The sequence below is a fragment of the Anopheles bellator genome, chromosome 2 (genome assembly GCF_943735745.2).
Source record: "Anopheles bellator chromosome 2, idAnoBellAS_SP24_06.2, whole genome shotgun sequence".
Taxonomy (NCBI): Eukaryota; Metazoa; Arthropoda; class Insecta; order Diptera; family Culicidae; genus Anopheles; species Anopheles bellator.
In genome coordinates, this window is record NC_071286.1 from 15,153,031 (window position 1) to 15,167,239 (window position 14,209).

Here is a 14,209-nt window from a genome sequence, read left to right on the forward strand (position 1 = left end):
ACTCTGTGCTGGGTTGCCAAGCGTGTGCGTACATCACCCGAAGGCAGGCCGCACAAAAAAAATCATCGATGTAAAAGTTTGGCGCATGTTGGAAAGTGGTGCACTTGCGACCGGAGTCCGGGTCCACACACTCTGCTCAGCGGACGGGGGCCAACCAACCAACTTGAAGCGACACGCATCCTACAACTAACCCTCTGGTCCCTTATGCCCTGCGGGACAGTAAAACTGTCAGAAAGAAGTGGCAGAAAAGTTCCCTCTTATGAGTTGTAGCGTTCCGTTCCGGCTTCACCGACACCGGCCACCACCGCGTTATGATTGCGGAGGGTGAAAGGTGAAAAGTTGAGCATAATTTGCTGATTGACTCGCCCGTCAGGATGGGGGTTTCCTTCGTGGCTCCTTCTTGCTGGCGAAGATCTGGAGCTCCCGTCGGTCTGTTCGGCGCTCTACACATCGAGGAGACCACGACGTCGAGGCGCGTTAGCATACTAGTTTATGGCGTGTTGTGGCTGGGAAATTGACTACGCAAACTGTGTGGCTCCCGGCGCTGAGGCCAGGAGTCTCTTCTGCCTGGACTTCTGACACATGCCCCAAGACCAACATCTTGACGACCGGCGGTCACGGTGTGAGATTTTGATTGAACGGCAACCCGGTGGCGGTGGTGGTGTTTCGCTGCCTGTGTGGCTTGGTCTGTTAAATTATTCGTCGTTATGATTTGCTCCCTCCGCTCCTATGGCAGCAGGTTTAAACCTCCGGAGTCCGGAAATGGAAATCGGCACCAAGAAACCACTTACCGGTGCCGGTGGCACCTCGTTGCGGCCGCCCGCCCGCCCGTCCGCCGCGAGCTGTTCATTTTCTCATCAGCCAGCGAAAATCAGTTCGCTCGACGGCACTTTTTTTTGGCTCACGGCGACCCGGCCGACCACCTCTCGTGCGCGATATCACGCTCCCGGCGGATCGAGTCTTAATTACGTGTTGGTGGCCAAGCCAACAAATCATTTCTCGCACCAACAGCTTCTGCGGCGCGCCGACGGGTCGACCGACGGGTGTCCTTCGGAAGACGCGCCCGTCGTCCTTCGGTTTCCTTGCGGCACGACAAACTGCCAACCCATCTGGCTTCTGGCGTCTTCTTCCAGTCGAGTGGCCCTCCCCGTAGCCGAACGTCAGGGAGGAAAATTGACTGGCGCTGGCCGCGGTCGGGCGCCGTCATCGTCACCATCACCTCATTACTGGCGCGCGATGGAAGATTTCGCTGCCTTGCTTCTAGCCGTCGAACAGTCCTCTGCGACACGCCGGAGCCGCGGCCGTATCAGCATGTGGGCGGCTGCTTAGCCGAAGACGATGAAACAAGGAAAAAACTCCGCCAACTCCACGGCCAAGCCAAAATCCCGCCCGCTGTGTTGATTGATCTTTTCAGATGGAGCGCGCCTTTTTGGGTTAGCGAAGTGGAAGGATCTCAGGACTGGCGATTAGTATAAATTATGCAAGAAATTATGTTACATCAAACATCGCGCGGCCCGGCCGGCCCGGGGATGGAGAGGACGTACGGGCCAGGCCGGGCCGGGCCGTAATCATGTTCACGCTCTTCTGGCGTGCATTCGCTGGGCGTGTAATGAGGCGAAGCAAAACTTCCCGACGTGGCCACCGATGGGTGGTCTTTCCGGTTTTCTTTCGTGTACCGTCGTGTATAACAAGGATAATGGTTCGTTCAGGGTTCGATGAGTGGCTCGTAATACGACCGGGAATCGTGATTCGACGAAGCAGCACACAGCGTGGGTCACAATCCAATTCAATTCTTCTGTGTTGGAGTGAAATTACTGTACAAAATATTTTACATTTTGTTTTATATTATTTTCGCGAATCATCGATGAATGTTATGTGAGCATATTTCGTTGTACCTTTTTCACAAAACTCACGTGATCGTGTTAGTAAAATTCATTTGCTATTCGACAACCTGGAGCCTTACTCGTACTTTGGACGACTTCAGGTCGGCTCCAATACGGAAGACAGCACATTAACTAAAAACAAACCCATTTAAGCTAATGATACAAAGCCTGTGAACGTTCTTTAAGGCACCACGAGAGCCCCATATAGACGAAGAAGTCAGGCTGGAGCAGGTGTTCCACTTTATGAATCGTGTATTTTTTTCTGCACTAATTTCCTAAGCGCCACTCGGCGGCCCCCCACCGAATCCGAAGTAATGCCGGTAGCGATGCGGCGCTTAGCATTCTCGAGGTTGAGATGACGAGAAACCAATTGAGTTTGAAACAAGTGCCGCGGACTCCCGGACTCCGTTGCCTCGGGAGTGCATCAAGTGGCCCTCCAATTTGGCCCGTTGGCTGTTTGAAGGTCGAGAGACCGAAACGCGTTCCGACGTTGAAAAGCCCAAACGGGCGGACGGGGAAGCAGAATAACGAGGGGATGCACCGCTAGGCAGGCCTTGTTGTCAAATAGAGTCTCGGCTTCTCCCTAGGCCGTGCCGCGGTGGTGATGCTCTTTGCTGCCTACACTCGATTCCTCGGCAACGGTATCGTTAACATATTATGCTTCCGGCCAAATTACCCGCGCTGGATTATTGTGTGTACTGCCACCAGCCTCCACCCCGCCCGTGCCGGGCGCTGGTGAATGCTTTGTAATTCGAGCTCAGCCCTCGGGAAGATGTGCTCTCTTTGATTTGCCGAAATGTGCCAGTCGGACACATATACACACGGGCGGGCGTGTGAGAAGACACGATTTTTCGTGGCCCATTAGCGAGGTCTATTTTTAATGCCGAGAGCGCGCGGGCCGCGTCCAACCATTTCTTCCGCCTTCACGATGTGCTAAAGAGATTAATTAAAAAAGACTCAATTACGCAACAAACAGCGTCGTCGCGTGGCGTGTAGAGCGCTGGGGCCTTCGAGCGGAATACCACTTGTCCCACCTGAGCCCCACGCACCTGACGCCGTAGGACTTTGATATTTTAATTAACCGGAGCTGCAGCTTCACGCCGTCGTCGGCCGCCGGCTACCGGGAACCACCGAAATCGCGTGTCTTGATGGCAAACATTTGAGAGAAGTGAGTTCGGTTTTTTTTCCAGCCAGTATTAAGAAGCCCGGAAACATGACACCAGGACTCGATGGTCCTTGCCACGACGGCCGCTTAGTCGTTAAGTTAGTACGATTTGGTCCTTTTTAGGTCCTACATTTATAAGGTTTTGTTAAGTTTGGAGCAACCAACAACTTTTTGAAGCCAAACCAATCAAGCAGGCCACACTATTTTCATGATGTGACAAATAATTCGCAGACGGATTCACGGCTTGCTACTAGTATCTTTGCCTATGACAGCTTGGCTGCTTCCGTCACGAAGTTTATTATCGCATCAGCAAATGTGTCAAACGTTTCCCCAGTGTTTGTTGATTTTTCTATGCCTAAAACACCCGATATCCTGCTGAATGGGCGGAACTTTCGCCCGCGCACGGCGCGCGCATAATTCGGTTAGAATTTATGTGAGGCGCATGTTAATTTGTGAATCAAATTAAATTATTACGAAGAGCAACAACCCCTTCCCGGTCGGTCGGCGACCGGATGATGGGGTTTAAAAATAACTCTCGCAAATTTATTCATGAACAGCCAAATAACACACTCCACGTTTTGGTGGCTTTCGCGTGCCAGGATTCGCGTCGCGTACGTCCGATACCCGTTTTGTCTACGAGCGGCGGCTGTATCGTCGAAAATTAAACCATTTGTTGCGCCACTATGAGGAGCGGTGCAACATCGGCCCTCAACCAATACACACGCAGAGGGTAAATTCAGAATCTGATCGGTGCAGAAATATGTTTCCTAATAAAACAACCGCGCCATCCGTTTTTCCTTATCGTTTGTGTGCCGGGGTTTGTCCGCTCGGCCGGATTGCAACTTGTTGCTTCGCAGCGGGAAAGCGGAAGCAGGGCACGACGAAGCACATGGCACGCTCCGGCGAGGCAGCTCTCGGGCTGCTCGGGCAGCAAAATAAGTGTTTGTTTACAGATTGTTTTTGCAAGATATAGCCACCACTACTACGCGGCATACTACCCACATGGGATGGGTTTTCCGACACGACCCCCAGCCCATCCATCCGTGTTGCGGCCATTATTTGTTGAATCCCGTGTTCCGGTCAGCCCCATCAGCTCGTGAATTTTTCGCATTCCAGCATTCCAGCGTTCGGTTGTTGGTATTTCGGTCTATTCTTTTTATATCGGTGCCGAAGGAATGGTTCATTCGGGTATTCAGTTGATTTATTTCTTGCTGTGACGCAAATGATTTAAGTCTTATTAATTACTGAGTTCATGAAGACTATTTCGACTTCAGTGTTTGTTCACGCATTTTTGGTTACTTTATCGGTTGTTGTCATTTTGTTATTGCATTTTTCGAAAAATTTCAACTCAACATCAAGCAAAAGGCACTAAAAATAAGTGTTTTGTGATATTGTTTGATAAAAAAATGATACGCTTTTTGCCTTTATTCGTCAAGTCAATTCATTTCCTTTTTACTGTCAAGCCGCGTGAGGCGTGCCGTAGATAACGAAGCAAGTTGCAACACAATTTAAATATGAATAACTACAAACGAACGTTTCTATCGTTGTGAGGCCCACGACACAATGAGCAGAAATGATGGATGGCACAGCAATGACGATAATAGTAGATGGTAATAAAATAATGATGTTTTTCCAATCCACATTTCGGGACGGACTCTGGAAAAACTCTGCCAACGGAAAGTAAGATCCGTTTGACTGTTTCACCCTCCACCGAGGATCGGTTTCTCGCGTGTCCCAAACAGAACCCTTCCAGCTACAACACAAGTAGCAGCGCAGCATTAACCCGTGCGTTTGCTTTTATCGCCGACCGTAAAGCGTGAGAGAAAAAGCCCGATCAGACATATTAATTCGAGCATCTTCAGCGCCACCACCGTCGAGGGCGAGGGTGAAGAAAAGCCGGCGGCACCGCAAAAGAAAGTCATCCCCAGTTCTGACGTGCTGCTTCCTCCACATGAATCTCTTTCTTCCGAAACCGGTAGCTATAGGGACGTTTATTTATGTTTTGCACCGCGCAACAGCATGTAATTCATCTTTCGCCTTTTATCTATTTATCTCGTCCATCATCACCCCTTTCGGTTCCGGGCGCCCTGAAGCAGCACCGGGTGGAAGCAGCTCTTCTGAAGGGATCCCTCTGGTTCAAACCGACGGGGCTAACCGGTTACCCCTGGGAACACTGTGAGCCGGGCGAACAAAAGAACCACAAGGACACCGCGTGCCGGGGGAGCATAAAAACCTCGAATCGCGAGTGTACGTGTTCGCCCCCCGGGGGCAAGGTTTATGTGCTCCTCTCCACTCGGGGCCATTGTGTCCCGGTGGTTGAGGTTTGGCAAATTTGTGTGCGACTTATGGTGTAAAGTGTTGGGCGGACACCACGGACAAAAAAAAAGGCAGCCACACCACAACGACAATGAATTTTCCATCCTGTGCAGGGTTTCTGGGAGATTACGACACTATTACACCCGCTTCGTTCGGTTCCTATTGCTTCTGGAACGGCTTCGGGTTGTGTTCGTGGTGCCAACAATTGCCCGCACTACTTGACTTCCTTGTTAAGCTTCGAGTCGCTATTCGTCCTTGCCCGAGAGCTTATCCTCACCATTGAATCGCTCGCCGTGTTTCATCAAACGATTAGTGGTGCGGATTCTTTCAAATTCAAAAGCACTCCACTACCTGCCTCCTGCCACTACCTCCTGTCCACGACCAAGACCCAATAACATCCTGCTGCTACTGGTGGATAGTGGACTGTGTTTTTTATTTGAACTTTAAACTGGTTCTGCGATAAAATCGGGCCCATAAATTTTACAACTCCAGTCCTCCAGTCCTAGAACCCCTAGTCGAGCGCACGGACTATGCTGCTACCCATTGCTGGAATGATGGAGCATAAAATGATTGCCACGCCCGGGGAAGGATGGACGGTAAATGTAATGTACTGGCCCCGGCCGATAAACGCCGAGACGCGTTTTCATCACTTTCTTCGCCGCGGCTACAAGGCACAAGCAATAAGTCAACCGTCAAGTGGCCACAATGACGAACTTTACCGTTACGCAAAAGTAGTAAAAAATCGACTCTCACCCAATCCGGCGGACGAAGGCTCGAACGTTCTTTCCGGTGCTTCCATTTTATTGGAGCAACCAACCGCTGAGGGCGGCCACTGTGTGAGGGACAATAATTTTCAATCGACAGCCGAATCGCCCAATGAATTGCACATATTATTATGTTTCGTGGTGTGGGGCCGGAACTTTATGGCATGTTTTACTCGGCTCGCTTTTGCATATCATTAATATTGTCCGGTCCATGTGAACGCGCGCCGGGCGTCGTGAAGAGTTATGCCTTTTTGATGGTTATGGCGACATGTTGTGGATGACTCTATTATTGAGCAGGTCACTTACACTTACAATGTTGAGCTATTTCTGTGCATGTTTTACAGCTGATTGAATTCCAAGTGTCGGAATCGGTGTTTGTTTGTTTAACCACTGCCACTTTTCGTAACATTTCAATTAACGTAACTTTACACAGTATGTCACAGCGGTTTTATATTTTTTAATATAAAATGCAGCAACTGGTAACATAATTTGAAAGCCTCTTTCAAACCCATTCAATTTCATGCAAATCCGATGACAGATAACAAGTCAGATTAATGTCGTCATAAAATGGTCCTTTAATGGCCACTTTGAGCTAAGAGCTAAACCGTACAATTCCAAACACAAACTTCGGCTCTGTTCCTACACTCATCACCATCACTTGATGTAACAATTTATAGGGCTCAGTACATGTTTTATCAAATTTAAAACACAATTCAATATTGGTTCTTTTTGCCTTTGTTTGCTTTTTTAACACAAAAAAACATTCAACATTATTTTGTTTCTTCAATTGAACTCATTACAAATCAATAAAACAAATTAACAAAAGAGTTCACTCTCATTTAGATTTTTGACGAGCCTTAAAGTGATTTTTTTAAAACAGCATAATAAACCATTAATGTGCGTAATGGAAACCATTTTGCGGCTCAAAACGATTCCACTCAACCGTTGAACCAATTCTTCAGACATACAAAGCACCTCAAGCAGCACCGTTTTGGCCGAGAGCGCGCGGAGTAATGGAATAATTCGATTGACCTAACTTGTACAATCATCCCGGTGCCGGTTCCTGGCTTGACGGTTCTTGATTCATTTTGCCACTGCATTTGCCATATTGCTTCACTTGTTTGCCCCGCAGCACCGGCTGAGGAAACTGAAGCGACGCGATTTTTCCCACATAATCACCATTTTATGGAACCACCGTCCCTGCGCTTGAGGACGCCACGCTGGCACGTGCTCCAAGGACCTTTTTGTGAAACTGTTTTGCCTCGGGGAGAGCTTCGCCACTCGGTCAAACGTTCCAGTGAATCGTCGCCGCCACATCGTTCGACCGGCAAGGACGAAGGACAATTTGTATGCAAAATGTCAAGTAGCGCTAATAATCGGGGTGCGGGCGCCCACGAAGTCGTTGGCAGGCGGGTCCGAGTCCCAAGGCCCCCTGAGCTGAAAAGTCGGGGCCACAAATAATTAAATCACCACAAGCACAATCTGTCACCGGTGACGAAGCATTTATCAAATTTATCAAATTAGTCACAAAACTTAAGACGAAGAACGACCGGTCTGGGGTCGTCGCGTCCGCAGATGGATCTTCTGGCCCCGGGACACAGAGCCTTCTTCGGGGCTCCTTGGGAGTCTCAGAATTTCATATCAGAGCTGAACCAGAAAGTGGAGAGAAAAAATGTAAGCGTGAATGCTTAGGAGACGTCATGAACCAGGGGCTCGGGTTGAGGACAAAGATTAGGCGGGGCAGGCCATCCGTCGGGGGATCAGCCTCGGAACGACGATACGCGGAGAAGAGGCAAAAAAAACTGACGGCTGATGATAACGAAGTCAATAAAAAGTCGAATTTGGAATTCTGCCTCGCCTACGGCGGCAGTCCACGTGATGGCCACGCGGATGCTGTCGCCAGCCTGGCCACCACCACCCGGATCGCTTGTGCATTATATTGCGGTGGGTGACGATGTGGGGTCGCATTCGCCACCCACGAAGTTGGCGAACAAAAAAGTTTAAATCACTTTTTATTCAATAAAATACGAGCTCTCGGTCGGCCCGGCCACGATTTGCCACGATCAGCGCAAAAAGTCCCCCAGGAAAGATAAGCCGCCATTTTACTGCTGTGTTTCGGGGGTATACACCGTCTGTCGGTCTCGTCGGCCTTCGTCGTCGTCGGTCATTTGCGATGAAAACACACATTTGGGCGAAATTCGCTTCACTGCCGCCGACTCCATTACGCGAATTTCGGTCCGCCTTTCGGCGGCATTAGGCCACGCGATGATAACATCGAGCAAGGGTTTACTTTTCTCACTATTTTATCACACATGCAGATGGATGGATGGCTATGCGATGAAACAACACGTTAAGGAACTACCACTTTTTTGTTTGGATATAACACTAAAGTTTTATGATACGGAATAATGCCTGCCAATCTAATGATCGACATCCGCGGAGAATCAGGACCTCGGTTTACGCCCCAAATTGGCCACCGCCGAGAGTGCATCAAAATTCGCGATTGGGTAAATCTTTTTCCCAACGTCAGCATGGCGCCGATACATCTTTGACATGACAGTAAATATGCTCCCCGAAAAAGAAGCAAACATATTGAACCAACATTGGCGAACGGGCCGCGAAGCCCCGGCAATAAGTGTTCCTGGTGATAATTAAAAATAATAAGAAAACGAGTAGATCGTTTCGATGAAGCAGGACAAATCGACGAACGATTTGTGGGTGTGAAGCCTCTTCTTCCGAAGAGGGTCCTTTTTGATCAACGCGTCCACAAAGCGCGTTTCACCAACGGCATAATAGTCACCCGGCCACCACCGTAAGCACCATCATCGTTTGTAAAAGGACTATTACGTTGCTTCCGGTCCTCGGTAACAATCCTGGCATCTCGATACGCACCCAGGCCCTAAGGATCGTTACAATGCCATTACGGCGAACGAAGCCGTGACCAAATAATTTAGCACTTCACTACACTGCGGTGTCGCGGCGGTTGGCACAAACCAAAACGCCAATCCGCCAATTTCGGGCCAAAGCCAAAGGAAGTACAGGGAGCTTAAGGAAACCAACCAAACGCCCGGCCTGGCGGCCACTCACTTGTTGATGTGACGGGGCCGCCCATCCCAACGCTCGTCGGCGCTATACTTTCCGCTTTGTCCGAGTGGAAAATTCAAAATGATTCATTGAATTGATTTGATGGCGCCATGTCCCACCCAATTACCATCATCGGCCGGGTGGCGGCGGCGGCGGACTCCTTCGCAAAACCAAGTTCCCTACGCAACCGATCCAGACGCGCGGAGCGGCCGACAAGTTGTACTGCCGCCTGCCTACCCAGAGATACTTTCCTTTCCAATTTACCAACTCCCGAGCCCCCGGAGCCCGTTAAATGCGACATGAAAAGAAAACGATTTACGAAACGTTTCGCTGGCTGGCCGCGCATCCCGGCGGCGGCAGCGAGTGTGACGATATAAATTGTGGCCCCGTGGACCGTTATACGGTATCGCTCTCTCCCTACGAAGGAACTTTCTATGTTTTGCTGGTGGAGGATATGAGTTTTTTTGGTGCCCTTTTAAGTAGCATCCACGTTGCGAGGGTCTCTGCTTAGAAAACGGAGCCGGCACTCCATTTGAGTAACGTGTAACGTAAACTAGGGACGTAGAGTGATATGATATTAATAGTAGTCTTTTTTACATTAATGCTAGTAGAGACATTTTCTTCCGGATTCCGGTTACGGTCACAGAGTTTATAAAAAAAACGATCTCTTCGTTGCTTACTTAGATTGGTTGTCTCCTGAACTTGACGTTTTCTCAAAATTGTCACTTTCAAACATTGCCCAATTTTTGTAGGCTGACAATTAAACAAAAATAAAAATTTAAATAATTTGACACGCAGTGAAAGTAGGCCGTGATTGAAAATGGCCAGAATATCCTTAAAATAAATCATGAACTAAGGTTAATTATTTTACTTTCTACGTTTTATATCGTTTTTAATAATGTGTCCTTTTACTGCGAAACAGAGATTCATCGTTGATTTGTTAACATTTTCACTGCCTTTTCAGTTGGGCAGAACAGTAACAAAGTTGCATGAATTTTCTCATTAATTTTCACGATTGCCCCGTGTCCGTGTCGTCCTCGGAGCAAACTATCTGAACACAGAGGCGACACACTTTTGGCTCTAACGACCCCCAGCATAAAAGGGAAAAGCGGGTAGGATAAGTACATCGATGACGATCGTAAGTCGACGGCCAATTTTCCGCCTCTGCGAGCCGCCCCCATTCCCCTCTGCGGTGGTTGTCCTTGTCCGTAACGAGTCCCAAGGAATCTCCGGATAGCATGAAATGCAGCCACACGGCGGACGGGCCGGAAATAAAACGAAAAAAAAGAGGACAGAGCAATTGACCGAGACCGTAGGATGCACAGGATTGGTGGTGTGATTGGCCGTCGAGGACGAGAGCCAACACTAACGCGATCAGCGTTCGCGCGGCTCCTTGCGAGGCTTCCGGCATCATTCATGACGCCGGTCAGAACGACTTCCGGCAGTGGGGGTGGGTTGTCGGCGCTCACCACAGACAGCCCAACAGACGACAGACGGATTCGACGGACGGTCGCTCGGTGGTACTCGAACTCTTGTACCCTGCAGATGAAGGAATCAATTGAATCTAATATAAATGTTTGCCCGCCATCGGAACGGGCGAGGTCGGATAAATCGGGCGGAAATCAGATGCTCAACTTAGCACCACCACCACCGGCCACCCCGGTCAAGCTCGTGGAGGCGCTGGAATGGCCACCAGGGACGGGACGTGATGAAGGATAAATAATTGTATACGTTTCCTATTGTATCAATTGAGAGGAATTCCCGGTTTTTTTTGCTACTTCCTCTTCTTCGCCGGAAGAGCTGCTTCCCAGTGTAGCCTCCTGGTGGTCGTATCTTCGGCTTTATGTCCCATTGACCCTCGGAGTCGTTTCACTTTCGCACACCGCTGCACCGTTGCATCGCCCGGCTCTGGGAGCAGTCATTTGTTAGCCCCCTCCCCTAGGGTGGGGTGTTCCCTGCCGGGCGTCGCCAATCGAAATGGCGGTCATTTGTACTTCTCGCCCCTGCCTCGGTAACATGATGATCCGCCGCTCGACCGGAACCGTCTTGGCTCCGTGTTTGCCGTTCGGTGGTAATGCCGACACTTTATGGATGGGACCGATTAGCGTAATGAACAGGCTTTTGCTCGGTGATCCTTCGTCCTGCTGCTGCTGCCGCCCGGGATTGCGTGCCAGATGAACCATACGTTCGCTCTCTACGCGATGGCTCACAAATGGTGAAGGATGTGTCACTCCAGGGGGGAGCCCAATGATTGGAAGCCATTGGAAGCGCCCTTGCGATGCGTGATTGAAGTTGTAAGGACAGAAAAAAAGAAATGGAATTATTAGGATAATATAACATAATGCGATTACTACGCTTGGTTCTCGGTACCTTGGCCTTATTGTGCGCTTCTCATTCCGGCGACTAACATCCATTCAAGAACGCTAGTTTCCATCTTGTCGGGGCCTTAATTAAACTTTGGGCAAAAAATCGATACCCTTTTACCGTAGACTTTCACAGAACAGTCTAGTGCACCTTTTAAAACACGAGGACTTTATTAACGAGGCCTTCGTGTTTTGTTTCCTTCAACCGTATTCAAGTCCAATGCTCCCAGCGTTCAGCCGGTTCAAGTTTCCACATTAAACTGTTGTTTGTGAACATATAGAAACACTTTCTAGTCACTTCACAAAGACAACAAAGCAAAACCTCCATCCAAAACCGTTAACCGCTGTTTATAACAAAACAAATTAAATGCTTGGCAGCTGTTTAAAACCACCCGAATCTTTGCCCGAAAAAGGACGCGTCAAATTCTTATCGAATTAAATCTTCATAAGCGATTGAACACATCCCCCCGAAATGAGGCGCTGCATAATAAATTCCGGGGATGCTTGTTTTTTTTTCTTATCCTCCCCCTCTAACAATGTCATCATTGGCTCCGATTTGACGTCCTCACTTCAGTCAGAATCGGGAAGTGGGAAAAAAGTCGCCCACAAGGAAGCCGAACACTTTTCTTTTTTCTGCCCCGGTGAGAAGGGTGAATGAATATTTAATCACTCCTTAATCGAAACTTATTCTTGTCAACCGATGACACCACGCACACGCTCCCCGCGAGAAGGCACATGCCACAGGACGATGGCGCCGGAACGAGCGACAAAACATCGTCATTCGCCGCCCGATGACAGTTGGCGGAAAGTTTGAAAAGCACTTGACACCCGGTGGCCCCGCCGGCGGTTCATTACGAGCGAATGGGCCGGGGAATATCGTATTCATCGAAAGCCGCGTAAGCCGTGAGACTTCCGAACTTCTGAAGTTGCACGCGAAAGGTGCGAATTAACCTGCCGCCCGGCGGCCGCGCAATAACCGTCAATATCACATCACCGCAAACGAGACGTTGATGATGGTGATCGACGGTAGCATAATGGGGTATCATCCCCTTGTACGGTAGAGCCCTTGAATATTTGACACGGAGTGCAGAGGATTGCCACCACACTGCCTGAGTCACGATGGGGAAGCGAAAGAGTCCTCCTCAACGGTCAAAGAGGACGTGTCACGTGCCGGGTTCACGTAATGGCCCACTACCACCACCACCACTCAACGGTGGTCGGGTGGAATGCATCGCGACAGCAGCATTTCTCGAGACAGCCTCCTTCGGGCATAGGGCAGCCAATAGTAATCCTCTCTGCGACCGATCGACGGCACATCGAGTGGCTTCGACTACTCGCGGGCTCGAGTGGGCCTCGTTGTCGGTAGATTGCGGTATCGGTTGGCCCCCCAGACAGCCCTTTGAGCCCCCTTTAACCGCCACTTGACTCGCCAAACTCTCTGTGTTCCGTGTTTTAATCTTCTTTCCTTTCTCCTACCTTCCTTACTTACAGACTCTCTCGGCTGCCGTTCGTCTTAGTTTTGGCCTACAAACTGCAATAGCCGTCGCGCCCCGTTGACGGCACAGAGATGAAGATGGGGCCCAATCGGAAGCGCACGATGTCGAGATCTCCGGAGATTGCCGGGTCGGAGTCGCGCTATAGATGGTTATATAAAAAGAAAAACAAATAGAGTAGTAGTGCTATAGGCCCGTAGTAGTCAACTAGAGCGTACGTACGTAAACACACAGACACACCCTGCTATCCTTATCATTACGGTGAGCTGTCCGTGGATCGTGAGCGGAAGATCCTGTGCACGTTGATCGAACGGTGCTTAAAGCTAATTTCGGTTTTATTTGTTAACACACGATTGCCAGTAGCTACTGTTTCTTCCTACCCATCCGATGGGGGGTGAATCCGATTGTTAAAATGTTTGTTGAACTTTTTATTTTTGTTTTCGGTAATCGATACTTTCCGTTCACTGTGTGACTCCCTCCGATCGGCGTGGCGGTGTAATATTAGGGTAGGCTAGACCTTAGGTTCTCTGCTATCTAGTTTAACTAGCCCTTGTTTTAAATCTAGTTTCTGCTTGTGCGCCTAGTGATCGGAAATTGTGAATCGGAACACTGCGCACTCTGAAGCCCATTCTCAGTTGGGTTCCAGTTTGTCGCCAGTAGGTTGCGCGCTTGCTTAGGAAGTTAATCCTGTGTGTACATAAGTGACGACAATATAGTTTGTAAACGAATCTTAATGCTTTCGATTTCACTTGCACTTCATCGCTGGTCACGTAACCCGCACAAAGCAATCGCCACCTTGGGTTGGCTATCCGACGCCCGCTAAGCTAGGGGTCGGAATCGGATAAAGGAAGGACCCTCCCCACTCGCTAGGCTAAATGCCCCCCGCGGTAGAGCGTAAGACCCTATGAGAGGTATCTTCAGCAGCTGTCGATTTGCGAGATATGTACTAGCGACTAAGACATAGCCAGTAGCGCATAATGTAGACTTTAAACAATAAAACGCAGTGCCATTAGGGATGAGAACTAGTACTAACCGCTAACCGTACATTGTACAGTGGGATACAATTTCTTGCTTGTGGTGGGGCGGTTCTTTCGTGCCGGGAGACCCCCGGGTACCGAACACCGTAGACAAGAAGTAACCT